This window comes from Schistocerca serialis, chromosome 9, assembly GCF_023864345.2.
Source record: "Schistocerca serialis cubense isolate TAMUIC-IGC-003099 chromosome 9, iqSchSeri2.2, whole genome shotgun sequence".
Classification (NCBI taxonomy): domain Eukaryota; kingdom Metazoa; phylum Arthropoda; class Insecta; order Orthoptera; family Acrididae; genus Schistocerca; species Schistocerca serialis.
In genome coordinates this window covers 445,642,743-445,664,069 of record NC_064646.1, presented here as the reverse complement: position 1 = coordinate 445,664,069, position 21,327 = coordinate 445,642,743, and the positions used below count along the sequence as shown (strand labels likewise).

The following is a 21,327-nucleotide window of genomic DNA, read 5'->3' as shown; positions in this document are numbered from 1 at the left end:
CCACGATCGACTCGACATGCAGCTGCGAGATGCACAGGAGCAACAAAGCACTCCACGATGCGGCGACATACGAAATCCACTGGCCAGCTACGCGTCGGCAACTAACAAAATGCCGACACTGCCAGGATTCGAACCTGGAATCTTCTGATCCGTAGTCAGACGCGTTATCCGTTGCGCCACAGGGCCAGTGGCAGCATTTCTTTCTACGAGACAAGTGCAATTCGCTAAGAAACGTGTTCTCCATGGCTGAGCAAGCTCCCAAGGAAGGTACCTCTCGTCCAGCTGCGTGGCCGCAGTGCGCCTGCAGAGCTTAGAGCTTGCCACGCATCTGCTCTCGCTGTTCGACAGGTAGCAGAAGGCAAGGCGCGCGTTTTCCCGCGTTTTCTCGACGACCAGAGCCGGTTGATGTGCATGTAAGCGTAGCATATGAAACAAGAATAGCACGAAGCATTGGTAGTCAGGTGCCAAAGTCGCAGTATGGCATCAGGTGGCGATCGTATGTTTCTGTGGCCACCACTGGTTTGCAGCAAAGTGAATACCGCTAACTGAGAGCACTGTGTTGTAGCCCCAGTGGCGCAATTGGTTAGCGCACGGTACTTATAAGGCAGTAGCCGTGAGCAATGCCGGGGTTGTGAGTTCGAGCCTCACCTGGGGCATACTTTTAATTCTTAGCAGCTGTCTCTGACAGCAACAGGAGGCTAGGTTTGAGATGTATCAGCTATTTGAGTAACATAATTGTGCATTCGAGACGCTAGCTGCGTCTTCCTCGGTAGTATAGTGGTTAGTATCCCCGCCTGTCACGCGGGAGACCGGGGTTCGATTCCCCGCCGGGGAGACACATCCGATTTTTAATTGCTGCTCTATCACTCGCCGAACTTAGTGTAGGACGTTTGCGGCTACTAGCGCCATATCTCTCGCACACAGGCATGTGTGTACAGCGCATCCTCGGTAGTATAGTGGTTAGTATCCCCGCCTGTCACGCGGGAGACCGGGGTTCGATTCCCCGCCGGGGAGATGCGATTTTTATCTCACAAACCTGTTCGAGTGTTGCGCGTATGGGGGTCGTAAGAGCATTAACTTTGCGATCGTGGAGTGTAGTTGGTGCGAAATCTTAAAAAATGCTACATCTTAGGAAGTGGTTCTCGCATTCTTCACACTTCAGAATTACGGGGTTTCCTGTTAACGCTGAATCAAAGCACCCCAGCCGACGCTGTGGGCGTAATAATCGAGCTCGACACAGTCCGCAAAAGAAATAATTTTAGCAGAGCGTGGTTTCGATCCACGGACCTCTGGGTTATGGGCCCAGCACGCTTCCACTGCGCCACTCTGCTGGCTGGGGTTGCGCCGGCTCTGCGCCACGTGACGTGGGACACTTGGAAAGTGTTGTCTGCGTCGCTTTCACACGCCTGTATTTAATTGCGTATCATCTCCTACAGCTCTCAGCTTGACTTGTCTCGACTGACGCTACGCTGACGCCTGCAGGCAGCGATATTTACCACGATCGACTCGACATGCAGCTGCGAGATGCACAGGAGCAACAAAGCACTCCACGATGCGGCGACATACGAAATCCACTGGCCAGCTACGCGTCGGCAACTAACAAAATGCCGACCCTGCCAGGATTCGAACCTGGAATCTTCTGATCCGTAGTCAGACGCGTTATCCGTTGCGCCACAGGCCCAGTGGCAGCATTTCTTTCTACGAGACAAGTGCAATTCGCTAAGAAACGTGTTCTCCATGGCTGAGCAAGCTCCCAAGGAAGGTACCTCTCGTCCAGCTGCGTGGCCGCAGTGCGCCTGCAGAGCTTAGAGCTTGCCACGCATCTGCTCTCGCTGTTCGACAGGTAGCAGAAGGCAAGGCGCGCGTTTTCCCGCGTTTTCTCGACGACCAGAGCCGGTTGATGTGCATGTAAGCGTAGCATATGAAACAAGAATAGCACGAAGCATTGGTAGTCAGGTGCCAAAGTCGCAGTATGGCATCAGGTGGCGATCGTATGTTTCTGTGGCCACCACTGGTTTGCAGCAAAGTGAATACCGCTAACTGAGAGCACTGTGTTGTAGCCCCAGTGGCGCAATTGGTTAGCGCACGGTACTTATAAGGCAGTAGCCGTGAGCAATGCCGGGGTTGTGAGTTCGAGCCTCACCTGGGGCATACTTTTAATTCTTAGCAGCTGTCTCTGACAGCAACAGGAGGCTAGGTTTGAGATGTATCAGCTATTTGAGTAACATAATTGTGCATTCGAGACGCTAGCTGCGTCTTCCTCGGTAGTATAGTGGTTAGTATCCCCGCCTGTCACGCGGGTGACCGGGGTTCGATTCCCCGCCGGGGAGGCACATCCGATTTTTAATTGCTGCTCTATCACTCGCCGAACTTAGTGTAGGACGTTTGCGGCTACTAGCACCATATCTCTCGCACACAGGCATGTGTGTACAGCGCATCCTCGGTAGTATAGTGGTTAGTATCCCCGCCTGTCACGCGGGAGACCGGGGTTCGATTCCCCGCCGGGGAGATGCGATTTTTATCTCACAAACCTGTTCGAGTGTTGCGCGTATGGGGGTCGTAAGAGCATAAACTTTGCGATCGTGGAGTGTAGTTGGTGCGAAATCTTAAAAAATGCTACATCTTAGGAAGTGGTTCTCGCATTCTTCACACTTCAGAATTACGGGGTTTGCTGTTAACGCTGAATCAAAGCACCCCAGCCGACGCTGTGGGCGTAATAATCGAGCTCGACACAGTCCGCAAAAGAAATAATTTTAGCAGAGCGTGGTTTCGATCCACGGACCTCTGGGTTATGGGCCCAGCACGCTTCCACTGCGCCACTCTGCTGGCTGGGGTTGCGCCGGCTCTGCGCCACGTGACGTGGGACACTTGGAAAGTGTTGTCTGCGTCGCTTTCACACGCCTGTATTTAATTGCGTATCATCTCCTACAGCTCTCAGCTTGACTTGTCTCGACTTTGCTCGACTGACGCTACGCTGACGCTTGCAGGCAGCGATATTTACCACGATCGACTCGACATGCAGCTGCGAGATGCACAGGAGCAACAAAGCACTCCACGATGCGGCGACATACGAAATCCACTGGCCAGCTACGCGTCGGCAACTAACAAAATGCCGACCCTGCCAGGATTCGAACCTGGAATCTTCTGATCCGTAGTCAGACGCGTTATCCGTTGCGCCACAGGGCCAGTGGCAGCATTTCTTTCTACGAGACAAGTGCAATTCGCTAAGAAACGTGTTCTCCATGGCTGAGCAAGCTCCCAAGGAAGGTACCTCTCGTCCAGCTGCGTGGCCGCAGTGCGCCTGCAGAGCTTAGAGCTTGCCACGCATCTGCTCTCGCTGTTCGACAGGTAGCAGAAGGCAAGGCGCGCGTTTTCCCGCGTTTTCTCGACGACCAGAGCCGGTTGATGTGCATGTAAGCGTAGCATATGAAACAAGAATAGCACGAAGCATTGGTAGTCAGGTGCCAAAGTCGCAGTATGGCATCAGGTGGCGATCGTATGTTTCTGTGGCCACCACTGGTTTGCAGCAAAGTGAATACCGCTAACTGAGAGCACTGTGTTGTAGCCCCAGTGGCGCAATTGGTTAGCGCACGGTACTTATAAGGCAGTAGCCGTGAGCAATGCCGGGGTTGTGAGTTCGAGCCTCACCTGGGGCATACTTTTAATTCTTAGCAGCTGTCTCTGACAGCAACAGGAGGCTAGGTTTGAGATGTATCAGCTATTTGAGTAACATAATTGTGCATTCGAGACGCTAGCTGCGTCTTCCTCGGTAGTATAGTGGTTAGTATCCCCGCCTGTCACGCGGGAGACCGGGGTTCGATTCCCCGCCGGGGAGGCACATCCGGTTTTTAATTGCTGCTCTATCACTCGCCGAACTTAGTGTAGGACGTTTGCGGCTACTAGCACCATATCTCTCGCACACAGGCATGTGTGTACAGCGCATCTTCGGTAGTATAGTGGTTAGTATCCCCGCCTGTCACGCGGGAGACCGGGGTTCGATTCCCCGCCGGGGAGATGCGATTTTTATCTCACAAACCTGTTCGAGTGTTGCGCGTATGGGGGTCGTAAGAGCATTAACTTTGCGATCGTGGAGTGTAGTTGGTGCGAAATCTTAAAAAATGCTACATCTTAGGAAGTGGTTCTCGCATTCTTCACACTTCAGAATTACGGGGTTTGCTGTTAACGCTGAATCAAAGCACCCCAGCCGACGCTGTGGGCGTAATAATCGAGCTCGACACAGTCCGCAAAAGAAATAATTTTAGCAGAGCGTGGTTTCGATCCACGGACGTCTGGGTTATGGGCCCAGCACGCTTCCACTGCGCCACTCTGCTGGCTGGGGTTGCGCCGGCTCTGCGCCACGTGACGTGGGACACTTGGAAAGTGTTGTCTGCGTCGCTTTCACACGCCTGTATTTAATTGCGTATCATCTCCTACAGCTCTCAGCTTGACTTGTCTCGACTTTGCTCGACTGACGCTACGCTGACGCTTGCAGGCAGCGATATTTACCACGATCGACTCGACATGCAGCTGCGAGATGCACAGGAGCAACAAAGCACTCCACGATGCGGCGACATACGAAATCCACTGGCCAGCTACGCGTCGGCAACTAACAAAATGCCGACCCTGCCAGGATTCGAACCTGGAATCTTCTGATCCGTAGTCAGACGCGTTATCCGTTGCGCCACAGGGCCAGTGGCAGCATTTCTTTCTACGAGACAAGTGCAATTCGCTAAGAAACGTGTTCTCCATGGCTGAGCAAGCTCCCAAGGAAGGTACCTCTCGTCCAGCTGCGTGGCCGCAGTGCGCCTGCAGAGCTTAGAGCTTGCCACGCATCTGCTCTCGCTGTTCGACAGGTAGCAGAAGGCAAGGCGCGCGTTTTCCCGCGTTTTCTCGACGACCAGAGCCGGTTGATGTGCATGTAAGCGTAGCATATGAAACAAGAATAGCACGAAGCATTGGTAGTCAGGTGCCAAAGTCGCAGTATGGCATCAGGTGGCGATCGTATGTTTCTGTGGCCACCACTGGTTTGCAGCAAAGTGAATACCGCTAACTGAGAGCACTGTGTTGTAGCCCCAGTGGCGCAATTGGTTAGCGCACGGTACTTATAAGGCAGTAGCCGTGAGCAATGCCGGGGTTGTGAGTTCGAGCCTCACCTGGGGCATACTTTTAATTCTTAGCAGCTGTCTCTGACAGCAACAGGAGGCTAGGTTTGAGATGTATCAGCTATTTGAGTAACATAATTGTGCATTCGAGACGCTAGCTGCGTCTTCCTCGGTAGTATAGTGGTTAGTATCCCCGCCTGTCACGCGGGAGACCGGGGTTCGATTCCCCGCCGGGGAGGCACATCCGATTTTTAATTGCTGCTCTATCACTCGCCGAACTTAGTGTAGGACGTTTGCGGCTACTAGCACCATATCTCTCGCACACAGGCATGTGTGTACAGCGCATCCTCGGTAGTATAGTGGTTAGTATCCCCGCCTGTCACGCGGGAGACCGGGGTTCGATTCCCCGCCGGGGAGATGCGATTTTTATCTCACAAACCTGTTCGAGTGTTGCGCGTATGGGGGTCGTAAGAGCATTAACTTTGCGATCGTGGAGTGTAGTTGGTGCGAAATCTTAAAAAATGCTACATCTTAGGAAGTGGTTCTCGCATTCTTCACACTTCAGAATTACGGGGTTTGCTGTTAACGCTGAATCAAAGCACCCCAGCCGACGCTGTGGGCGTAATAATCGAGCTCGACACAGTCCGCAAAAGAAATAATTTTAGCAGAGCGTGGTTTCGATCCACGGACCTCTGGGTTATGGGCCCAGCACGCTTCCACTGCGCCACTCTGCTGGCTGGGGTTGCGCCGGCTCTGCGCCACGTGACGTGGGACACTTGGAAAGTGTTGTCTGCGTCGCTTTCACACGCCTGTATTTAATTGCGTATCATCTCCTACAGCTCTCAGCTTGACTTGTCTCGACTTTGCTCGACTGACGCTACGCTGACGCTTGCAGGCAGCGATATTTACCACGATCGACTCGACATGCAGCTGCGAGATGCACAGGAGCAACAAAGCACTCCACGATGCGGCGACATACGAAATCCACTGGCCAGCTACGCGTCGGCAACTAACAAAATGCCGACCCTGCCAGGATTCGAACCTGGAATCTTCTGATCCGTAGTCAGACGCGTTATCCGTTGCGCCACAGGGCCAGTGGCAGCATTTCTTTCTACGAGACAAGTGCAATTCGCTAAGAAACGTGTTCTCCATGGCTGAGCAAGCTCCCAAGGAAGGTACCTCTCGTCCAGCTGCGTGGCCGCAGTGCGCCTGCAGAGCTTAGAGCTTGCCACGCATCTGCTCTCGCTGTTCGACAGGTAGCAGAAGGCAAGGCGCGCGTTTTCCCGCGTTTTCTCGACGACCAGAGCCGGTTGATGTGCATGTAAGCGTAGCATATGAAACAAGAATAGCACGAAGCATTGGTAGTCAGGTGCCAAAGTCGCAGTATGGCATCAGGTGGCGATCGTATGTTTCTGTGGCCACCACTGGTTTGCAGCAAAGTGAATACCGCTAACTGAGAGCACTGTGTTGTAGCCCCAGTGGCGCAATTGGTTAGCGCACGGTACTTATAAGGCAGTAGCCGTGAGCAATGCCGGGGTTGTGAGTTCGAGCCTCACCTGGGGCATACTTTTAATTCTTAGCAGCTGTCTCTGACAGCAACAGGAGGCTAGGTTTGAGATGTATCAGCTATTTGAGTAACATAATTGTGCATTCGAGACGCTAGCTGCGTCTTCCTCGGTAGTATAGTGGTTAGTATCCCCGCCTGTCACGCGGGAGACCGGGGTTCGATTCCCCGCCGGGGAGGCACATCCGGTTTTTAATTGCTGCTCTATCACTCGCCGAACTTAGTGTAGGACGTTTGCGGCTACTAGCACCATATCTCTCGCACACAGGCATGTGTGTACAGCGCATCTTCGGTAGTATAGTGGTTAGTATCCCCGCCTGTCACGCGGGAGACCGGGGTTCGATTCCCCGCCGGGGAGATGCGATTTTTATCTCACAAACCTGTTCGAGTGTTGCGCGTATGGGGGTCGTAAGAGCATTAACTTTGCGATCGTGGAGTGTAGTTGGTGCGAAATCTTAAAAAATGCTACATCTTAGGAAGTGGTTCTCGCATTCTTCACACTTCAGAATTACGGGGTTTGCTGTTAACGCTGAATCAAAGCACCCCAGCCGACGCTGTGGGCGTAATAATCGAGCTCGACACAGTCCGCAAAAGAAATAATTTTAGCAGAGCGTGGTTTCGATCCACGGACGTCTGGGTTATGGGCCCAGCACGCTTCCACTGCGCCACTCTGCTGGCTGGGGTTGCGCCGGCTCTGCGCCACGTGACGTGGGACACTTGGAAAGTGTTGTCTGCGTCGCTTTCACACGCCTGTATTTAATTGCGTATCATCTCCTACAGCTCTCAGCTTGACTTGTCTCGACTTTGCTCGACTGACGCTACGCTGACGCTTGCAGGCAGCGATATTTACCACGATCGACTCGACATGCAGCTGCGAGATGCACAGGAGCAACAAAGCACTCCACGATGCGGCGACATACGAAATCCACTGGCCAGCTACGCGTCGGCAACTAACAAAATGCCGACCCTGCCAGGATTCGAACCTGGAATCTTCTGATCCGTAGTCAGACGCGTTATCCGTTGCGCCACAGGGCCAGTGGCAGCATTTCTTTCTACGAGACAAGTGCAATTCGCTAAGAAACGTGTTCTCCATGGCTGAGCAAGCTCCCAAGGAAGGTACCTCTCGTCCAGCTGCGTGGCCGCAGTGCGCCTGCAGAGCTTAGAGCTTGCCACGCATCTGCTCTCGCTGTTCGACAGGTAGCAGAAGGCAAGGCGCGCGTTTTCCCGCGTTTTCTCGACGACCAGAGCCGGTTGATGTGCATGTAAGCGTAGCATATGAAACAAGAATAGCACGAAGCATTGGTAGTCAGGTGCCAAAGTCGCAGTATGGCATCAGGTGGCGATCGTATGTTTCTGTGGCCACCACTGGTTTGCAGCAAAGTGAATACCGCTAACTGAGAGCACTGTGTTGTAGCCCCAGTGGCGCAATTGGTTAGCGCACGGTACTTATAAGGCAGTAGCCGTGAGCAATGCCGGGGTTGTGAGTTCGAGCCTCACCTGGGGCATACTTTTAATTCTTAGCAGCTGTCTCTGACAGCAACAGGAGGCTAGGTTTGAGATGTATCAGCTATTTGAGTAACATAATTGTGCATTCGAGACGCTAGCTGCGTCTTCCTCGGTAGTATAGTGGTTAGTATCCCCGCCTGTCACGCGGGAGACCGGGGTTCGATTCCCCGCCGGGGAGGCACATCCGATTTTTAATTGCTGCTCTATCACTCGCCGAACTTAGTGTAGGACGTTTGCGGCTACTAGCACCATATCTCTCGCACACAGGCATGTGTGTACAGCGCATCCTCGGTAGTATAGTGGTTAGTATCCCCGCCTGTCACGCGGGAGACCGGGGTTCGATTCCCCGCCGGGGAGATGCGATTTTTATCTCACAAACCTGTTCGAGTGTTGCGCGTATGGGGGTCGTAAGAGCATTAACTTTGCGATCGTGGAGTGTAGTTGGTGCGAAATCTTAAAAAATGCTACATCTTAGGAAGTGGTTCTCGCATTCTTCACACTTCAGAATTACGGGGTTTGCTGTTAACGCTGAATCAAAGCACCCCAGCCGACGCTGTGGGCGTAATAATCGAGCTCGACACAGTCCGCAAAAGAAATAATTTTAGCAGAGCGTGGTTTCGATCCACGGACGTCTGGGTTATGGGCCCAGCACGCTTCCACTGCGCCACTCTGCTGGCTGGGGTTGCGCCGGCTCTGCGCCACGTGACGTGGGACACTTGGAAAGTGTTGTCTGCGTCGCTTTCACACGCCTGTATTTAATTGCGTATCATCTCCTACAGCTCTCAGCTTGACTTGTCTCGACTTTGCTCGACTGACGCTACGCTGACGCTTGCAGGCAGCGATATTTACCACGATCGACTCGACATGCAGCTGCGAGATGCACAGGAGCAACAAAGCACTCCACGATGCGGCGACATACGAAATCCACTGGCCAGCTACGCGTCGGCAACTAACAAAATGCCGACCCTGCCAGGATTCGAACCTGGAATCTTCTGATCCGTAGTCAGACGCGTTATCCGTTGCGCCACAGGGCCAGTGGCAGCATTTCTTTCTACGAGACAAGTGCAATTCGCTAAGAAACGTGTTCTCCATGGCTGAGCAAGCTCCCAAGGAAGGTACCTCTCGTCCAGCTGCGTGGCCGCAGTGCGCCTGCAGAGCTTAGAGCTTGCCACGCATCTGCTCTCGCTGTTCGACAGGTAGCAGAAGGCAAGGCGCGCGTTTTCCCGCGTTTTCTCGACGACCAGAGCCGGTTGATGTGCATGTAAGCGTAGCATATGAAACAAGAATAGCACGAAGCATTGGTAGTCAGGTGCCAAAGTCGCAGTATGGCATCAGGTGGCGATCGTATGTTTCTGTGGCCACCACTGGTTTGCAGCAAAGTGAATACCGCTAACTGAGAGCACTGTGTTGTAGCCCCAGTGGCGCAATTGGTTAGCGCACGGTACTTATAAGGCAGTAGCCGTGAGCAATGCCGGGGTTGTGAGTTCGAGCCTCACCTGGGGCATACTTTTAATTCTTAGCAGCTGTCTCTGACAGCAACAGGAGGCTAGGTTTGAGATGTATCAGCTATTTGAGTAACATAATTGTGCATTCGAGACGCTAGCTGCGTCTTCCTCGGTAGTATAGTGGTTAGTATCCCCGCCTGTCACGCGGGAGACCGGGGTTCGATTCCCCGCCGGGGAGGCACATCCGATTTTTAATTGCTGCTCTATCACTCGCCGAACTTAGTGTAGGACGTTTGCGGCTACTAGCACCATATCTCTCGCACACAGGCATGTGTGTACAGCGCATCCTCGGTAGTATAGTGGTTAGTATCCCCGCCTGTCACGCGGGAGACCGGGGTTCGATTCCCCGCCGGGGAGATGCGATTTTTATCTCACAAACCTGTTCGAGTGTTGCGCGTATGGGGGTCGTAAGAGCATAAACTTTGCGATCGTGGAGTGTAGTTGGTGCGAAATCTTAAAAAATGCTACATCTTAGGAAGTGGTTCTCGCATTCTTCACACTTCAGAATTACGGGGTTTGCTGTTAACGCTGAATCAAAGCACCCCAGCCGACGCTGTGGGCGTAATAATCGAGCTCGACACAGTCCGCAAAAGAAATAATTTTAGCAGAGCGTGGTTTCGATCCACGGACGTCTGGGTTATGGGCCCAGCACGCTTCCACTGCGCCACTCTGCTGGGTGGGGTTGCGCCGGCTCTGCGCCACGTGACGTGGGACACTTGGAAAGTGTTGTCTGCGTCGCTTTCACACGCCTGTATTTAATTGCGTATCATCTCCTACAGCTCTCAGCTTGACTTGTCTCGACTGACGCTACGCTGACGCTTGCAGGCAGCGATATTTACCACGATCGACTCGACATGCAGCTGCGAGATGCACAGGAGCAACAAAGCACTCCACGATGCGGCGACATACGAAATCCACTGGCCAGCTACGCGTCGGCAACTAACAAAATGCCGACCCTGCCAGGATTCGAACCTGGAATCTTCTGATCCGTAGTCAGACGCGTTATCCGTTGCGCCACAGGGCCAGTGGCAGCATTTCTTTCTACGAGACAAGTGCAATTCGCTAAGAAACGTGTTCTCCATGGCTGAGCAAGCTCCCAAGGAAGGTACCTCTCGTCCAGCTGCGTGGCCGCAGTGCGCCTGCAGAGCTTAGAGCTTGCCACGCATCTGCTCTCGCTGTTCGACAGGTAGCAGAAGGCAAGGCGCGCGTTTTCCCGCGTTTTCTCGACGACCAGAGCCGGTTGATGTGCATGTAAGCGTAGCATATGAAACAAGAATAGCACGAAGCATTGGTAGTCAGGTGCCAAAGTCGCAGTATGGCATCAGGTGGCGATCGTATGTTTCTGTGGCCACCACTGGTTTGCAGCAAAGTGAATACCGCTAACTGAGAGCACTGTGTTGTAGCCCCAGTGGCGCAATTGGTTAGCGCACGGTACTTATAAGGCAGTAGCCGTGAGCAATGCCGGGGTTGTGAGTTCGAGCCTCACCTGGGGCATACTTTTAATTCTTAGCAGCTGTCTCTGACAGCAACAGGAGGCTAGGTTTGAGATGTATCAGCTATTTGAGTAACATAATTGTGCATTCGAGACGCTAGCTGCGTCTTCCTCGGTAGTATAGTGGTTAGTATCCCCGCCTGTCACGCGGGAGACCGGGGTTCGATTCCCCGCCGGGGAGACACATCCGATTTTTAATTGCTGCTCTATCACTCGCCGAACTTAGTGTAGGACGTTTGCGGCTACTAGCACCATATCTCTCGCACACAGGCATGTGTGTACAGCGCATCCTCGGTAGTATAGTGGTTAGTATCCCCGCCTGTCACGCGGGAGACCGGGGTTCGATTCCCCGCCGGGGAGATGCGATTTTTATCTCACAAACCTGTTCGAGTGTTGCGCGTATGGGGGTCGTAAGAGCATTAACTTTGCGATCGTGGAGTGTAGTTGGTGCGAAATCTTAAAAAATGCTACATCTTAGGAAGTGGTTCTCGCATTCTTCACACTTCAGAATTACGGGGTTTGCTGTTAACGCTGAATCAAAGCACCCCAGCCGACGCTGTGGGCGTAATAATCGAGCTCGACACAGTCCGCAAAAGAAATAATTTTAGCAGAGCGTGGTTTCGATCCACGGACGTCTGGGTTATGGGCCCAGCACGCTTCCACTGCGCCACTCTGCTGGCTGGGGTTGCGCCGGCTCTGCGCCACGTGACGTGGGACACTTGGAAAGTGTTGTCTGCGTCGCTTTCACACGCCTGTATTTAATTGCGTATCATCTCCTACAGCTCTCAGCTTGACTTGTCTCGACTTTGCTCGACTGACGCTACGCTGACGCTTGCAGGCAGCGATATTTACCACGATCGACTCGACATGCAGCTGCGAGATGCACAGGAGCAACAAAGCACTCCACGATGCGGCGACATACGAAATCCACTGGCCAGCTACGCGTCGGCAACTAACAAAATGCCGACCCTGCCAGGATTCGAACCTGGAATCTTCTGATCCGTAGTCAGACGCGTTATCCGTTGCGCCACAGGGCCGGTGGCAGCATTTCTTTCTACGAGACAAGTGCAATTCGCTAAGAAACGTGTTCTCCATGGCTGAGCAAGCTCCCAAGGAAGGTACCTCTCGTCCAGCTGCGTGGCCGCAGTGCGCCTGCAGAGCTTAGAGCTTGCCACGCATCTGCTCTCGCTGTTCGACAGGTAGCAGAAGGCAAGGCGCGCGTTTTCCCGCGTTTTCTCGACGACCAGAGCCGGTTGATGTGCATGTAAGCGTAGCATATGAAACAAGAATAGCACGAAGCATTGGTAGTCAGGTGCCAAAGTCGCAGTATGGCATCAGGTGGCGATCGTATGTTTCTGTGGCCACCACTGGTTTGCAGCAAAGTGAATACCGCTAACTGAGAGCACTGTGTTGTAGCCCCAGTGGCGCAATTGGTTAGCGCACGGTACTTATAAGGCAGTAGCCGTGAGCAATGCCGGGGTTGTGAGTTCGAGCCTCACCTGGGGCATACTTTTAATTCTTAGCAGCTGTCTCTGACAGCAACAGGAGGCTAGGTTTGAGATGTATCAGCTATTTGAGTAACATAATTGTGCATTCGAGACGCTAGCTGCGTCTTCCTCGGTAGTATAGTGGTTAGTATCCCCGCCTGTCACGCGGGAGACCGGGGTTCGATTCCCCGCCGGGGAGGCACATCCGATTTTTAATTGCTGCTCTATCACTCGCCGAACTTAGTGTAGGACGTTTGCGGCTACTAGCACCATATCTCTCGCACACAGGCATGTGTGTACAGCGCATCCTCGGTAGTATAGTGGTTAGTATCCCCGCCTGTCACGCGGGAGACCGGGGTTCGATTCCCCGCCGGGGAGATGCGATTTTTATCTCACAAACCTGTTCGAGTGTTGCGCGTATGGGGGTCGTAAGAGCATAAACTTTGCGATCGTGGAGTGTAGTTGGTGCGAAATCTTAAAAAATGCTACATCTTAGGAAGTGGTTCTCGCATTCTTCACACTTCAGAATTACGGGGTTTGCTGTTAACGCTGAATCAAAGCACCCCAGCCGACGCTGTGGGCGTAATAATCGAGCTCGACACAGTCCGCAAAAGAAATAATTTTAGCAGAGCGTGGTTTCGATCCACGGACGTCTGGGTTATGGGCCCAGCACGCTTCCACTGCGCCACTCTGCTGGGTGGGGTTGCGCCGGCTCTGCGCCACGTGACGTGGGACACTTGGAAAGTGTTGTCTGCGTCGCTTTCACACGCCTGTATTTAATTGCGTATCATCTCCTACAGCTCTCAGCTTGACTTGTCTCGACTGACGCTACGCTGACGCTTGCAGGCAGCGATATTTACCACGATCGACTCGACATGCAGCTGCGAGATGCACAGGAGCAACAAAGCACTCCACGATGCGGCGACATACGAAATCCACTGGCCAGCTACGCGTCGGCAACTAACGAAATGCCGACCCTGCCAGGATTCGAACCTGGAATCTTCTGATCCGTAGTCAGACGCGTTATCCGTTGCGCCACAGGGCCAGTGGCAGCATTTCTTTCTACGAGACAAGTGCAATTCGCTAAGAAACGTGTTCTCCATGGCTGAGCAAGCTCCCAAGGAAGGTACCTCTCGTCCAGCTGCGTGGCCGCAGTGCGCCTGCAGAGCTTAGAGCTTGCCACGCATCTGCTCTCGCTGTTCGACAGGTAGCAGAAGGCAAGGCGCGCGTTTTCCCGCGTTTTCTCGACGACCAGAGCCGGTTGATGTGCATGTAAGCGTAGCATATGAAACAAGAATAGCACGAAGCATTGGTAGTCAGGTGCCAAAGTCGCAGTATGGCATCAGGTGGCGATCGTATGTTTCTGTGGCCACCACTGGTTTGCAGCAAAGTGAATACCGCTAACTGAGAGCACTGTGTTGTAGCCCCAGTGGCGCAATTGGTTAGCGCACGGTACTTATAAGGCAGTAGCCGTGAGCAATGCCGGGGTTGTGAGTTCGAGCCTCACCTGGGGCATACTTTTAATTCTTAGCAGCTGTCTCTGACAGCAACAGGAGGCTAGGTTTGAGATGTATCAGCTATTTGAGTAACATAATTGTGCATTCGAGACGCTAGCTGCGTCTTCCTCGGTAGTATAGTGGTTAGTATCCCCGCCTGTCACGCGGGAGACCGGGGTTCGATTCCCCGCCGGGGAGGCACATCCGATTTTTAATTGCTGCTCTATCACTCGCCGAACTTAGTGTAGGACGTTTGCGGCTACTAGCACCATATCTCTCGCACACAGGCATGTGTGTCCAGCGCATCCTCGGTAGTATAGTGGTTAGTATCCCCGCCTGTCACGCGGGAGACCGGGGTTCGATTCCCCGCCGGGGAGATGCGATTTTTATCTCACAAACCCGTTCGAGTGTTGCGCGTATGGGGGTCGTAAGAGCATTAACTTTGCGATCGTGGAGTGTAGTTGGTGCGAAATCTTAAAAAATGCTACATCTTAGGAAGTGGTTCTCGCATTCTTCACACTTCAGAATTACGGGGTTTGCTGTTAACGCTGAATCAAAGCACCCCAGCCGACGCTGTGGGCGTAATAATCGAGCTCGACACAGTCCGCAAAAGAAATAATTTTAGCAGAGCGTGGTTTCGATCCACGGACGTCTGGGTTATGGGCCCAGCACGCTTCCACTGCGCCACTCTGCTGGCTGGGGTTGCGCCGGCTCTGCGCCACGTGACGTGGGACACTTGGAAAGTGTTGTCTGCGTCGCTTTCACACGCCTGTATTTAATTGCGTATCATCTCCTACAGCTCTCAGCTTGACTTGTCTCGACTGACGCTACGCTGACGCTTGCAGGCAGCGATATTTACCACGATCGACTCGACATGCAGCTGCGAGATGCACAGGAGCAACAAAGCACTCCACGATGCGGCGACATACGAAATCCACTGGCCAGCTACGCGTCGGCAACTAACAAAATGCCGACCCTGCCAGGATTCGAACCTGGAATCTTCTGATCCGTAGTCAGACGCGTTATCCGTTGCGCCACAGGCCCAGTGGCAGCATTTCTTTCTACGAGACAAGTGCAATTCGCTAAGAAACGTGTTCTCCATGGCTGAGCAAGCTCCCAAGGAAGGTACCTCTCGTCCAGCTGCGTGGCCGCAGTGCGCCTGCAGAGCTTAGAGCTTGCCACGCATCTGCTCTCGCTGTTCGACAGGTAGCAGAAGGCAAGGCGCGCGTTTTCCCGCGTTTTCTCGACGACCAGAGCCGGTTGATGTGCATGTAAGCGTAGCATATGAAACAAGAATAGCACGAAGCATTGGTAGTCAGGTGCCAAAGTCGCAGTATGGCATCAGGTGGCGATCGTATGTTTCTGTGGCCACCACTGGTTTGCAGCAAAGTGAATACCGCTAACTGAGAGCACTGTGTTGTAGCCCCAGTGGCGCAATTGGTTAGCGCACGGTACTTATAAGGCAGTAGCCGTGAGCAATGCCGGGGTTGTGAGTTCGAGCCTCACCTGGGGCATACTTTTAATTCTTAGCAGCTGTCTCTGACAGCAACAGGAGGCTAGGTTTGAGATGTATCAGCTATTTGAGTAACATAATTGTGCATTCGAGACGCTAGCTGCGTCTTCCTCGGTAGTATAGTGGTTAGTATCCCCGCCTGTCACGCGGGAGACCGGGGTTCGATTCCCCGCCGGGGAGGCACATCCGATTTTTAATTGCTGCTCTATCACTCGCCGAACTTAGTGTAGGACGTTTGCGGCTACTAGCACCATATCTCTCGCACACAGGCATGTGTGTACAGCGCATCCTCGGTAGTATAGTGGTTAGTATCCCCGCCTGTCACGCGGGAGACCGGGGTTCGATTCCCCGCCGGGGAGATGCGATTTTTATCTCACAAACCTGTTCGAGTGTTGCGCGTATGGGGGTCGTAAGAGCATAAACTTTGCGATCGTGGAGTGTAGTTGGTGCGAAATCTTAAAAAATGCTACATCTTAGGAAGTGGTTCTCGCATTCTTCACACTTCAGAATTACGGGGTTTGCTGTTAACGCTGAATCAAAGCACCCCAGCCGACGCTGTGGGCGTAATAATCGAGCTCGACACAGTCCGCAAAAGAAATAATTTTAGCAGAGCGTGGTTTCGATCCACGGACGTCTGGGTTATGGGCCCAGCACGCTTCCACTGCGCCACTCTGCTGGCTGGGGTTGCGCCGGCTCTGCGCTACGTGACGTGGGACACTTGGAAAGTGTTGTCTGCGTCGCTTTCACACGCCTGTATTTAATTGCGTATCATCTCCTACAGCTCTCAGCTTGACTTGTCTCGACTTTGCTCGACTGACGCTACGCTGACGCTTGCAGGCAGCGATATTTACCACGATCGACTCGACATGCAGCTGCGAGATGCACAGGAGCAACAAAGCACTCCACGATGCGGCGACATACGAAATCCACTGGCCAGCTACGCGTCGGCAACTAACAAAATGCCGACCCTGCCAGGATTCGAACCTGGAATCTTCTGATCCGTAGTCACACGCGTTATCCGTTGCGCCACAGGGCCAGTGGCAGCATTTCTTTCTACGAGACAAGTGCAATTCGCTAAGAAACGTGTTCTCCATGGCTGAGCAAGCTCCCAAGGAAGGTACCTCTCGTCCAGCTGCGTGGCCGCAGTGCGCCTGCAGAGCTTAGAGCTTGCCACGCATCTGCTCTCGCTGTTCGACAGGTAGCAGAAGGCAAGGCGCGCGTTTTCCCGCGTTTTCTCGACGACCAGAGCCGGTTGATGTGCATGTAAGCGTAGCATATGAAACAAGAATAGCACGAAGCATTGGTAGTCAGGTGCCAAAGTCGCAGTATGGCACCAGGTGGCGATCGTATGTTTCTGTGGCCACCACTGGTTTGCAGCAAAGTGAATACCGCTAACTGAGAGCACTGTGTTGTAGCCCCAGTGGCGCAATTGGTTAGCGCACGGTACTTATAAGGCAGTAGCCGTGAGCAATGCCGGGGTTGTGAGTTCGAGCCTCACCTGGGGCATACTTTTAATTCTTAGCAGCTGTCTCTGACAGCAACAGGAGGCTAGGTTTGAGATGTATCAGCTATTTGAGTAACATAATTGTGCATTCGAGACGCTAGCTGCGTCTTCCTCGGTAGTATAGTGGTTAGTATCCCCGCCTGTCACGCGGGAGACCGGGGTTCGATTCCCCGCCGGGGAGATGCGATTTTTATCTCACAAACCTGTTCGAGTGTTGCGCGTATGGGGGTCGTAAGAGCATAAACTTTGCGATCGTGGAGTGTAGTTGGTGCGAAATCTTAAAAAATGCTACATCTTAGGAAGTGGTTCTCGCATTCTTCACACTTCAGAATTACGGGGTTTGCTGTTAACGCTGAATCAAAGCACCCCAGCCGACGCTGTGGGCGTAATAATCGAGCTCGACACAGTCCGCAAAAGAAATAATTTTAGCAGAGCGTGGTTTCGATCCACGGACGTCTGGGTTATGGGCCCAGCACGCTTCCACTGCGCCACTCTGCTGGCTGGGGTTGCGCCGGCTCTGCGCCACGTGACGTGGGACACTTGGAAAGTGTTGTCTGCGTCGCTTTCACACGCCTGTATTTAATTGCGTATCATCTCCTACAGCTCTCAGCTTGACTTGTCTCGACTGACGCTACGCTGACGCTTGCAGGCAGCGATATTTACCACGATCGACTCGACATGCAGCTGCGAGATGCACAGGAGCAACAAAGCACTCCACGATGCGGCGACATACGAAATCCACTGGCCAGCTACGCGTCGGCAACTAACAAAATGCCGACCCTGCCATGATTCGAACCTGGAATCTTCTGATCCGTAGTCAGACGCGTTATCCGTTGCGCCACAGGGCCAGTGGCAGCATTTCTTTCTACGAGACAAGTGCAATTCGCTAAGAAACGTGTTCTCCATGGCTGAGCAAGCTCCCAAGGAAGGTACCTCTCGTCCAGCTGCGTGGCCGCAGTGCGCCTGCAGAGCTTAGAGCTTGCCACGCATCTGCTCTCGCTGTTCGACAGGTAGCAGAAGGCAAGGCGCGCGTTTTCCCGCGTTTTCTCGACGACCAGAGCCGGTTGATGTGCATGTAAGCGTAGCATATGAAACAAGAATAGCACGAAGCATTGGTAGTCAGGTGCCAAAGTCGCAGTATGGCATCAGGTGGCGATCGTATGTTTCTGTGGCCACCACTGGTTTGCAGCAAAGTGAATACCGCTAACTGAGAGCACTGTGTTGTAGCCCCAGTGGCGCAATTGGTTAGCGCACGGTACTTATAAGGCAGTAGCCGTGAGCAATGCCGGGGTTGTGAGTTCGAGCCTCACCTGGGGCATACTTTTAATTCTTAGCAGCTGTCTCTGACAGCAACAGGAGGCTAGGTTTGAGATGTATCAGCTATTTGAGTAACATAATTGTGCATTCGAGACGCTAGCTGCGTCTTCCTCGGTAGTATAGTGGTTAGTATCCCCGCCTGTCACGCGGGAGACCGGGGTTCGATTCCCCGCCGGGGAGGCACATCCGATTTTTAATTGCTGCTCTATCACTCGCCGAACTTAGTGTAGGACGTTTGCGGCTACTAGCACCATATCTCTCGCACACAGGCATGTGTGTACAGCGCATCCTCGGTAGTATAGTGGTTAGTATCCCCGCCTGTCACGCGGGAGACCGGGGTTCGATTCCCCGCCGGGGAGATGCGATTTTTATCTCACAAACCTGTTCGAGTGTTGCGCGTATGGGGGTCGTAAGAGCATAAACTTTGCGATCGTGGAGTGTAGTTGGTGCGAAATCTTAAAAAATGCTACATCTTAGGAAGTGGTTCTCGCATTCTTCACACTTCAGAATTACGGGGTTTGCTGTTAACGCTGAATCAAAGCACCCCAGCCGACGCTGTGGGCGTAATAATCGAGCTCGACACAGTCCGCAAAAGAAATAATTTTAGCAGAGCGTGGTTTCGATCCACGGACGTCTGGGTTATGGGCCCAGCACGCTTCCACTGCGCCACTCTGCTGGCTGGGGTTGCGCCGGCTCTGCGCTACGTGACGTGGGACACTTGGAAAGTGTTGTCTGCGTCGCTTTCACACGCCTGTATTTAATTGCGTATCATCTCCTACAGCTCTCAGCTTGACTTGTCTCGACTTTGCTCGACTGACGCTACGCTGACGCTTGCAGGCAGCGATATTTACCACGATCGACTCGACATGCAGCTGCGAGATGCACAGGAGCAACAAAGCACTCCACGATGCGGCGACATACGAAATCCACTGGCCAGCTACGCGTCGGCAACTAACAAAATGCCGACCCTGCCAGGATTCGAACCTGGAATCTTCTGATCCGTAGTCACACGCGTTATCCGTTGCGCCACAGGGCCAGTGGCAGCATTTCTTTCTACGAGACAAGTGCAATTCGCTAAGAAACGTGTTCTCCATGGCTGAGCAAGCTCCCAAGGAAGGTACCTCTCGTCCAGCTGCGTGGCCGCAGTGCGCCTGCAGAGCTTAGAGCTTGCCACGCATCTGCTCTCGCTGTTCGACAGGTAGCAGAAGGCAAGGCGCGCGTTTTCCCGCGTTTTCTCGACGACCAGAGCCGGTTGATGTGCATGTAAGCGTAGCATATGAAACAAGAATAGCACGAAGCATTGGTAGTCAGGTGCCAAAGTCGCAGTATGGCATCAGGTGGCGATCGTATGTTTCTGTGGCCACCACTGGTTTGCAGCAAAGTGAATACCGCTAACTGAGAGCACTGTGTTGTAGCCCCAGTGGCGCAATTGGTTAGCGCACGGTACTTATAAGGCAGTAGCCGTGAGCAATGCCGGGGTTGTGAGTTCGAGCCTCACCTGGGGCATACTTTTAATTCTTAGCAGCTGTCTCTGACAGCAACAGGAGGCTAGGTTTGAGATGTATCAGCTATTTGAGTAACATAATTGTGCATTCGAGACGCTAGCTGCGTCTTCCTCGGTAGTATAGTGGTTAGTATCCCCGCCTGTCACGCGGGAGACCGGGGTTCGATTCCCCGCCGGGGAGATGCGATTTTTATCTCACAAACCTGTTCGAGTGTTGCGCGTATGGGGGTCGTAAGAGCATAAACTTTGCGATCGTGGAGTGTAGTTGGTGCGAAATCTTAAAAAATGCTACATCTTAGGAAGTGGTTCTCGCATTCTTCACACTTCAGAATTAGGGGGTTTGCTGTTAACGCTGAATCAAAGCACCCCAGCCGACGCTGTGGGCGTAATAATCGAGCTCGACACAGTCCGCAAAAGAAATAATTTTAGCAGAGCGTGGTTTCGATCCACGGACGTCTGGGTTATGGGCCCAGCACGCTTCCACTGCGCCACTCTGCTGGCTGGGGTTGCGCCGGCTCTGCGCCACGTGACGTGGGACACTTGGAAAGTGTTGTCTGCGTCGCTTTCACACGCCTGTATTTAATTGCGTATCATCTCCTACAGCTCTCAGCTTGACTTGTCTCGACTTTGCTCGACTGACGCTACGCTGACGCTTGCAGGCAGCGATATTTACCACGATCGACTCGACATGCAGCTGCGAGATGCACAGGAGCAACAAAGCACTCCACGATGCGGCGACATACGAAATCCACTGGCCAGCTACGCGTCGGCAACTAACAAAATGCCGACCCTGCCAGGATTCGAACCTGGAATCTTCTGATCCGTAGTCACACGCGTTATCCGTTGCGCCACAGGGCCAGTGGCAGCATTTCTTTCTACGAGACAAGTGCAATTCGCTAAGAAACGTGTTCTCCATGGCTGAGCAAGCTCCCAAGGAAGGTACCTCTCGTCCAGCTGCGTGGCCGCAGTGCGCCTGCAGAGCTTAGAGCTTGCCACGCATCTGCTCTCGCTGTTCGACAGGTAGCAGAAGGCAAGGCGCGCGTTTTCCCGCGTTTTCTCGACGACCAGAGCCGGTTGATGTGCATGTAAGCGTAGCATATGAAACAAGAATAGCACGAAGCATTGGTAGTCAGGTGCCAAAGTCGCAGTATGGCATCAGGTGGCGATCGTATGTTTCTGTGGCCACCACTGGTTTGCAGCAAAGTGAATACCGCTAACTGAGAGCACTGTGTTGTAGCCCCAGTGGCGCAATTGGTTAGCGCACGGTACTTATAAGGCAGTAGCCGTGAGCAATGCCGGGGTTGTGAGTTCGAGCCTCACCTGGGGCATACTTTTAA

The 21,327-nt window shown here is 53.2% G+C and overlaps 70 non-coding genes across 70 annotated transcripts; 41 read left to right on the top strand and 29 right to left on the bottom strand.

Moving 5' to 3' along the window:
* Positions 1-113: 113 nt before the first annotated feature.
* Trnar-acg (transfer RNA arginine (anticodon ACG)) lies at positions 114-186 on the bottom strand. Its single transcript has one exon. It is a non-coding gene; the product is annotated as a tRNA-Arg (tRNA).
* Positions 187-564: 378 nt separating this feature from the next.
* Positions 565-656, top strand: Trnai-uau (transfer RNA isoleucine (anticodon UAU)). The gene is given in 2 exon segments: positions 565-602; positions 621-656. It is a non-coding gene; the product is annotated as a tRNA-Ile (tRNA).
* A 107-nt stretch (positions 657-763) lies between these two features.
* Positions 764-835, top strand: Trnad-guc (transfer RNA aspartic acid (anticodon GUC)). Its single transcript has one exon. It is a non-coding gene; the product is annotated as a tRNA-Asp (tRNA).
* A 107-nt stretch (positions 836-942) lies between these two features.
* Trnad-guc (transfer RNA aspartic acid (anticodon GUC)) lies at positions 943-1,014 on the top strand. The gene has a single exon. It is a non-coding gene; the product is annotated as a tRNA-Asp (tRNA).
* Positions 1,015-1,259: 245 nt separating this feature from the next.
* Positions 1,260-1,331, bottom strand: Trnam-cau (transfer RNA methionine (anticodon CAU)). The gene has a single exon. It is a non-coding gene; the product is annotated as a tRNA-Met (tRNA).
* A 277-nt stretch (positions 1,332-1,608) lies between these two features.
* Positions 1,609-1,681, bottom strand: Trnar-acg (transfer RNA arginine (anticodon ACG)). The gene has a single exon. It is a non-coding gene; the product is annotated as a tRNA-Arg (tRNA).
* A 378-nt stretch (positions 1,682-2,059) lies between these two features.
* Trnai-uau (transfer RNA isoleucine (anticodon UAU)) lies at positions 2,060-2,151 on the top strand. Its single transcript is given in 2 exon segments — positions 2,060-2,097; positions 2,116-2,151. It is a non-coding gene; the product is annotated as a tRNA-Ile (tRNA).
* Positions 2,152-2,258: 107 nt separating this feature from the next.
* Positions 2,259-2,330, top strand: Trnad-guc (transfer RNA aspartic acid (anticodon GUC)). Its single transcript has one exon. It is a non-coding gene; the product is annotated as a tRNA-Asp (tRNA).
* Positions 2,331-2,437: 107 nt separating this feature from the next.
* Trnad-guc (transfer RNA aspartic acid (anticodon GUC)) lies at positions 2,438-2,509 on the top strand. Its single transcript has one exon. It is a non-coding gene; the product is annotated as a tRNA-Asp (tRNA).
* Positions 2,510-2,754: 245 nt separating this feature from the next.
* Trnam-cau (transfer RNA methionine (anticodon CAU)) lies at positions 2,755-2,826 on the bottom strand. Its single transcript has one exon. It is a non-coding gene; the product is annotated as a tRNA-Met (tRNA).
* Positions 2,827-3,113: 287 nt separating this feature from the next.
* Positions 3,114-3,186, bottom strand: Trnar-acg (transfer RNA arginine (anticodon ACG)). The gene has a single exon. It is a non-coding gene; the product is annotated as a tRNA-Arg (tRNA).
* A 378-nt stretch (positions 3,187-3,564) lies between these two features.
* Trnai-uau (transfer RNA isoleucine (anticodon UAU)) lies at positions 3,565-3,656 on the top strand. The gene is given in 2 exon segments: positions 3,565-3,602; positions 3,621-3,656. It is a non-coding gene; the product is annotated as a tRNA-Ile (tRNA).
* Positions 3,657-3,763: 107 nt separating this feature from the next.
* Trnad-guc (transfer RNA aspartic acid (anticodon GUC)) lies at positions 3,764-3,835 on the top strand. Its single transcript has one exon. It is a non-coding gene; the product is annotated as a tRNA-Asp (tRNA).
* A 107-nt stretch (positions 3,836-3,942) lies between these two features.
* Trnad-guc (transfer RNA aspartic acid (anticodon GUC)) lies at positions 3,943-4,014 on the top strand. The gene has a single exon. It is a non-coding gene; the product is annotated as a tRNA-Asp (tRNA).
* A 245-nt stretch (positions 4,015-4,259) lies between these two features.
* On the bottom strand, positions 4,260-4,331 carry Trnam-cau (transfer RNA methionine (anticodon CAU)). Its single transcript has one exon. It is a non-coding gene; the product is annotated as a tRNA-Met (tRNA).
* Positions 4,332-4,618: 287 nt separating this feature from the next.
* On the bottom strand, positions 4,619-4,691 carry Trnar-acg (transfer RNA arginine (anticodon ACG)). The gene has a single exon. It is a non-coding gene; the product is annotated as a tRNA-Arg (tRNA).
* Positions 4,692-5,069: 378 nt separating this feature from the next.
* Positions 5,070-5,161, top strand: Trnai-uau (transfer RNA isoleucine (anticodon UAU)). Its single transcript is given in 2 exon segments — positions 5,070-5,107; positions 5,126-5,161. It is a non-coding gene; the product is annotated as a tRNA-Ile (tRNA).
* A 107-nt stretch (positions 5,162-5,268) lies between these two features.
* Trnad-guc (transfer RNA aspartic acid (anticodon GUC)) lies at positions 5,269-5,340 on the top strand. Its single transcript has one exon. It is a non-coding gene; the product is annotated as a tRNA-Asp (tRNA).
* Positions 5,341-5,447: 107 nt separating this feature from the next.
* Trnad-guc (transfer RNA aspartic acid (anticodon GUC)) lies at positions 5,448-5,519 on the top strand. The gene has a single exon. It is a non-coding gene; the product is annotated as a tRNA-Asp (tRNA).
* Positions 5,520-5,764: 245 nt separating this feature from the next.
* Trnam-cau (transfer RNA methionine (anticodon CAU)) lies at positions 5,765-5,836 on the bottom strand. The gene has a single exon. It is a non-coding gene; the product is annotated as a tRNA-Met (tRNA).
* Positions 5,837-6,123: 287 nt separating this feature from the next.
* On the bottom strand, positions 6,124-6,196 carry Trnar-acg (transfer RNA arginine (anticodon ACG)). The gene has a single exon. It is a non-coding gene; the product is annotated as a tRNA-Arg (tRNA).
* A 378-nt stretch (positions 6,197-6,574) lies between these two features.
* Positions 6,575-6,666, top strand: Trnai-uau (transfer RNA isoleucine (anticodon UAU)). The gene is given in 2 exon segments: positions 6,575-6,612; positions 6,631-6,666. It is a non-coding gene; the product is annotated as a tRNA-Ile (tRNA).
* Positions 6,667-6,773: 107 nt separating this feature from the next.
* Trnad-guc (transfer RNA aspartic acid (anticodon GUC)) lies at positions 6,774-6,845 on the top strand. The gene has a single exon. It is a non-coding gene; the product is annotated as a tRNA-Asp (tRNA).
* A 107-nt stretch (positions 6,846-6,952) lies between these two features.
* On the top strand, positions 6,953-7,024 carry Trnad-guc (transfer RNA aspartic acid (anticodon GUC)). The gene has a single exon. It is a non-coding gene; the product is annotated as a tRNA-Asp (tRNA).
* A 245-nt stretch (positions 7,025-7,269) lies between these two features.
* Trnam-cau (transfer RNA methionine (anticodon CAU)) lies at positions 7,270-7,341 on the bottom strand. Its single transcript has one exon. It is a non-coding gene; the product is annotated as a tRNA-Met (tRNA).
* Positions 7,342-7,628: 287 nt separating this feature from the next.
* Trnar-acg (transfer RNA arginine (anticodon ACG)) lies at positions 7,629-7,701 on the bottom strand. Its single transcript has one exon. It is a non-coding gene; the product is annotated as a tRNA-Arg (tRNA).
* Positions 7,702-8,079: 378 nt separating this feature from the next.
* Trnai-uau (transfer RNA isoleucine (anticodon UAU)) lies at positions 8,080-8,171 on the top strand. The gene is given in 2 exon segments: positions 8,080-8,117; positions 8,136-8,171. It is a non-coding gene; the product is annotated as a tRNA-Ile (tRNA).
* Positions 8,172-8,278: 107 nt separating this feature from the next.
* On the top strand, positions 8,279-8,350 carry Trnad-guc (transfer RNA aspartic acid (anticodon GUC)). Its single transcript has one exon. It is a non-coding gene; the product is annotated as a tRNA-Asp (tRNA).
* Positions 8,351-8,457: 107 nt separating this feature from the next.
* Positions 8,458-8,529, top strand: Trnad-guc (transfer RNA aspartic acid (anticodon GUC)). Its single transcript has one exon. It is a non-coding gene; the product is annotated as a tRNA-Asp (tRNA).
* Positions 8,530-8,774: 245 nt separating this feature from the next.
* Trnam-cau (transfer RNA methionine (anticodon CAU)) lies at positions 8,775-8,846 on the bottom strand. Its single transcript has one exon. It is a non-coding gene; the product is annotated as a tRNA-Met (tRNA).
* Positions 8,847-9,133: 287 nt separating this feature from the next.
* On the bottom strand, positions 9,134-9,206 carry Trnar-acg (transfer RNA arginine (anticodon ACG)). The gene has a single exon. It is a non-coding gene; the product is annotated as a tRNA-Arg (tRNA).
* Positions 9,207-9,584: 378 nt separating this feature from the next.
* On the top strand, positions 9,585-9,676 carry Trnai-uau (transfer RNA isoleucine (anticodon UAU)). Its single transcript is given in 2 exon segments — positions 9,585-9,622; positions 9,641-9,676. It is a non-coding gene; the product is annotated as a tRNA-Ile (tRNA).
* Positions 9,677-9,783: 107 nt separating this feature from the next.
* Trnad-guc (transfer RNA aspartic acid (anticodon GUC)) lies at positions 9,784-9,855 on the top strand. Its single transcript has one exon. It is a non-coding gene; the product is annotated as a tRNA-Asp (tRNA).
* Positions 9,856-9,962: 107 nt separating this feature from the next.
* On the top strand, positions 9,963-10,034 carry Trnad-guc (transfer RNA aspartic acid (anticodon GUC)). The gene has a single exon. It is a non-coding gene; the product is annotated as a tRNA-Asp (tRNA).
* Positions 10,035-10,279: 245 nt separating this feature from the next.
* Positions 10,280-10,351, bottom strand: Trnam-cau (transfer RNA methionine (anticodon CAU)). The gene has a single exon. It is a non-coding gene; the product is annotated as a tRNA-Met (tRNA).
* A 277-nt stretch (positions 10,352-10,628) lies between these two features.
* On the bottom strand, positions 10,629-10,701 carry Trnar-acg (transfer RNA arginine (anticodon ACG)). The gene has a single exon. It is a non-coding gene; the product is annotated as a tRNA-Arg (tRNA).
* A 378-nt stretch (positions 10,702-11,079) lies between these two features.
* On the top strand, positions 11,080-11,171 carry Trnai-uau (transfer RNA isoleucine (anticodon UAU)). The gene is given in 2 exon segments: positions 11,080-11,117; positions 11,136-11,171. It is a non-coding gene; the product is annotated as a tRNA-Ile (tRNA).
* Positions 11,172-11,278: 107 nt separating this feature from the next.
* Trnad-guc (transfer RNA aspartic acid (anticodon GUC)) lies at positions 11,279-11,350 on the top strand. Its single transcript has one exon. It is a non-coding gene; the product is annotated as a tRNA-Asp (tRNA).
* A 107-nt stretch (positions 11,351-11,457) lies between these two features.
* Trnad-guc (transfer RNA aspartic acid (anticodon GUC)) lies at positions 11,458-11,529 on the top strand. Its single transcript has one exon. It is a non-coding gene; the product is annotated as a tRNA-Asp (tRNA).
* A 245-nt stretch (positions 11,530-11,774) lies between these two features.
* Positions 11,775-11,846, bottom strand: Trnam-cau (transfer RNA methionine (anticodon CAU)). The gene has a single exon. It is a non-coding gene; the product is annotated as a tRNA-Met (tRNA).
* Positions 11,847-12,133: 287 nt separating this feature from the next.
* Trnar-acg (transfer RNA arginine (anticodon ACG)) lies at positions 12,134-12,206 on the bottom strand. Its single transcript has one exon. It is a non-coding gene; the product is annotated as a tRNA-Arg (tRNA).
* Positions 12,207-12,584: 378 nt separating this feature from the next.
* Trnai-uau (transfer RNA isoleucine (anticodon UAU)) lies at positions 12,585-12,676 on the top strand. Its single transcript is given in 2 exon segments — positions 12,585-12,622; positions 12,641-12,676. It is a non-coding gene; the product is annotated as a tRNA-Ile (tRNA).
* Positions 12,677-12,783: 107 nt separating this feature from the next.
* On the top strand, positions 12,784-12,855 carry Trnad-guc (transfer RNA aspartic acid (anticodon GUC)). Its single transcript has one exon. It is a non-coding gene; the product is annotated as a tRNA-Asp (tRNA).
* A 107-nt stretch (positions 12,856-12,962) lies between these two features.
* Positions 12,963-13,034, top strand: Trnad-guc (transfer RNA aspartic acid (anticodon GUC)). The gene has a single exon. It is a non-coding gene; the product is annotated as a tRNA-Asp (tRNA).
* A 245-nt stretch (positions 13,035-13,279) lies between these two features.
* On the bottom strand, positions 13,280-13,351 carry Trnam-cau (transfer RNA methionine (anticodon CAU)). Its single transcript has one exon. It is a non-coding gene; the product is annotated as a tRNA-Met (tRNA).
* A 277-nt stretch (positions 13,352-13,628) lies between these two features.
* Trnar-acg (transfer RNA arginine (anticodon ACG)) lies at positions 13,629-13,701 on the bottom strand. Its single transcript has one exon. It is a non-coding gene; the product is annotated as a tRNA-Arg (tRNA).
* Positions 13,702-14,079: 378 nt separating this feature from the next.
* Positions 14,080-14,171, top strand: Trnai-uau (transfer RNA isoleucine (anticodon UAU)). Its single transcript is given in 2 exon segments — positions 14,080-14,117; positions 14,136-14,171. It is a non-coding gene; the product is annotated as a tRNA-Ile (tRNA).
* Positions 14,172-14,278: 107 nt separating this feature from the next.
* On the top strand, positions 14,279-14,350 carry Trnad-guc (transfer RNA aspartic acid (anticodon GUC)). Its single transcript has one exon. It is a non-coding gene; the product is annotated as a tRNA-Asp (tRNA).
* Positions 14,351-14,457: 107 nt separating this feature from the next.
* On the top strand, positions 14,458-14,529 carry Trnad-guc (transfer RNA aspartic acid (anticodon GUC)). The gene has a single exon. It is a non-coding gene; the product is annotated as a tRNA-Asp (tRNA).
* A 245-nt stretch (positions 14,530-14,774) lies between these two features.
* Positions 14,775-14,846, bottom strand: Trnam-cau (transfer RNA methionine (anticodon CAU)). Its single transcript has one exon. It is a non-coding gene; the product is annotated as a tRNA-Met (tRNA).
* A 277-nt stretch (positions 14,847-15,123) lies between these two features.
* Positions 15,124-15,196, bottom strand: Trnar-acg (transfer RNA arginine (anticodon ACG)). The gene has a single exon. It is a non-coding gene; the product is annotated as a tRNA-Arg (tRNA).
* A 378-nt stretch (positions 15,197-15,574) lies between these two features.
* On the top strand, positions 15,575-15,666 carry Trnai-uau (transfer RNA isoleucine (anticodon UAU)). The gene is given in 2 exon segments: positions 15,575-15,612; positions 15,631-15,666. It is a non-coding gene; the product is annotated as a tRNA-Ile (tRNA).
* A 107-nt stretch (positions 15,667-15,773) lies between these two features.
* On the top strand, positions 15,774-15,845 carry Trnad-guc (transfer RNA aspartic acid (anticodon GUC)). Its single transcript has one exon. It is a non-coding gene; the product is annotated as a tRNA-Asp (tRNA).
* A 107-nt stretch (positions 15,846-15,952) lies between these two features.
* Positions 15,953-16,024, top strand: Trnad-guc (transfer RNA aspartic acid (anticodon GUC)). Its single transcript has one exon. It is a non-coding gene; the product is annotated as a tRNA-Asp (tRNA).
* A 245-nt stretch (positions 16,025-16,269) lies between these two features.
* Trnam-cau (transfer RNA methionine (anticodon CAU)) lies at positions 16,270-16,341 on the bottom strand. The gene has a single exon. It is a non-coding gene; the product is annotated as a tRNA-Met (tRNA).
* Positions 16,342-16,628: 287 nt separating this feature from the next.
* Trnar-acg (transfer RNA arginine (anticodon ACG)) lies at positions 16,629-16,701 on the bottom strand. The gene has a single exon. It is a non-coding gene; the product is annotated as a tRNA-Arg (tRNA).
* A 378-nt stretch (positions 16,702-17,079) lies between these two features.
* On the top strand, positions 17,080-17,171 carry Trnai-uau (transfer RNA isoleucine (anticodon UAU)). The gene is given in 2 exon segments: positions 17,080-17,117; positions 17,136-17,171. It is a non-coding gene; the product is annotated as a tRNA-Ile (tRNA).
* A 107-nt stretch (positions 17,172-17,278) lies between these two features.
* On the top strand, positions 17,279-17,350 carry Trnad-guc (transfer RNA aspartic acid (anticodon GUC)). The gene has a single exon. It is a non-coding gene; the product is annotated as a tRNA-Asp (tRNA).
* A 245-nt stretch (positions 17,351-17,595) lies between these two features.
* Positions 17,596-17,667, bottom strand: Trnam-cau (transfer RNA methionine (anticodon CAU)). Its single transcript has one exon. It is a non-coding gene; the product is annotated as a tRNA-Met (tRNA).
* A 277-nt stretch (positions 17,668-17,944) lies between these two features.
* On the bottom strand, positions 17,945-18,017 carry Trnar-acg (transfer RNA arginine (anticodon ACG)). The gene has a single exon. It is a non-coding gene; the product is annotated as a tRNA-Arg (tRNA).
* Positions 18,018-18,395: 378 nt separating this feature from the next.
* Positions 18,396-18,487, top strand: Trnai-uau (transfer RNA isoleucine (anticodon UAU)). The gene is given in 2 exon segments: positions 18,396-18,433; positions 18,452-18,487. It is a non-coding gene; the product is annotated as a tRNA-Ile (tRNA).
* Positions 18,488-18,594: 107 nt separating this feature from the next.
* Trnad-guc (transfer RNA aspartic acid (anticodon GUC)) lies at positions 18,595-18,666 on the top strand. Its single transcript has one exon. It is a non-coding gene; the product is annotated as a tRNA-Asp (tRNA).
* A 107-nt stretch (positions 18,667-18,773) lies between these two features.
* Positions 18,774-18,845, top strand: Trnad-guc (transfer RNA aspartic acid (anticodon GUC)). Its single transcript has one exon. It is a non-coding gene; the product is annotated as a tRNA-Asp (tRNA).
* Positions 18,846-19,090: 245 nt separating this feature from the next.
* Trnam-cau (transfer RNA methionine (anticodon CAU)) lies at positions 19,091-19,162 on the bottom strand. Its single transcript has one exon. It is a non-coding gene; the product is annotated as a tRNA-Met (tRNA).
* Positions 19,163-19,449: 287 nt separating this feature from the next.
* On the bottom strand, positions 19,450-19,522 carry Trnar-acg (transfer RNA arginine (anticodon ACG)). Its single transcript has one exon. It is a non-coding gene; the product is annotated as a tRNA-Arg (tRNA).
* A 378-nt stretch (positions 19,523-19,900) lies between these two features.
* Positions 19,901-19,992, top strand: Trnai-uau (transfer RNA isoleucine (anticodon UAU)). The gene is given in 2 exon segments: positions 19,901-19,938; positions 19,957-19,992. It is a non-coding gene; the product is annotated as a tRNA-Ile (tRNA).
* Positions 19,993-20,099: 107 nt separating this feature from the next.
* On the top strand, positions 20,100-20,171 carry Trnad-guc (transfer RNA aspartic acid (anticodon GUC)). The gene has a single exon. It is a non-coding gene; the product is annotated as a tRNA-Asp (tRNA).
* Positions 20,172-20,416: 245 nt separating this feature from the next.
* On the bottom strand, positions 20,417-20,488 carry Trnam-cau (transfer RNA methionine (anticodon CAU)). Its single transcript has one exon. It is a non-coding gene; the product is annotated as a tRNA-Met (tRNA).
* A 287-nt stretch (positions 20,489-20,775) lies between these two features.
* On the bottom strand, positions 20,776-20,848 carry Trnar-acg (transfer RNA arginine (anticodon ACG)). The gene has a single exon. It is a non-coding gene; the product is annotated as a tRNA-Arg (tRNA).
* Positions 20,849-21,226: 378 nt separating this feature from the next.
* Positions 21,227-21,318, top strand: Trnai-uau (transfer RNA isoleucine (anticodon UAU)). Its single transcript is given in 2 exon segments — positions 21,227-21,264; positions 21,283-21,318. It is a non-coding gene; the product is annotated as a tRNA-Ile (tRNA).
* Positions 21,319-21,327: the final 9 nt, after the last annotated feature.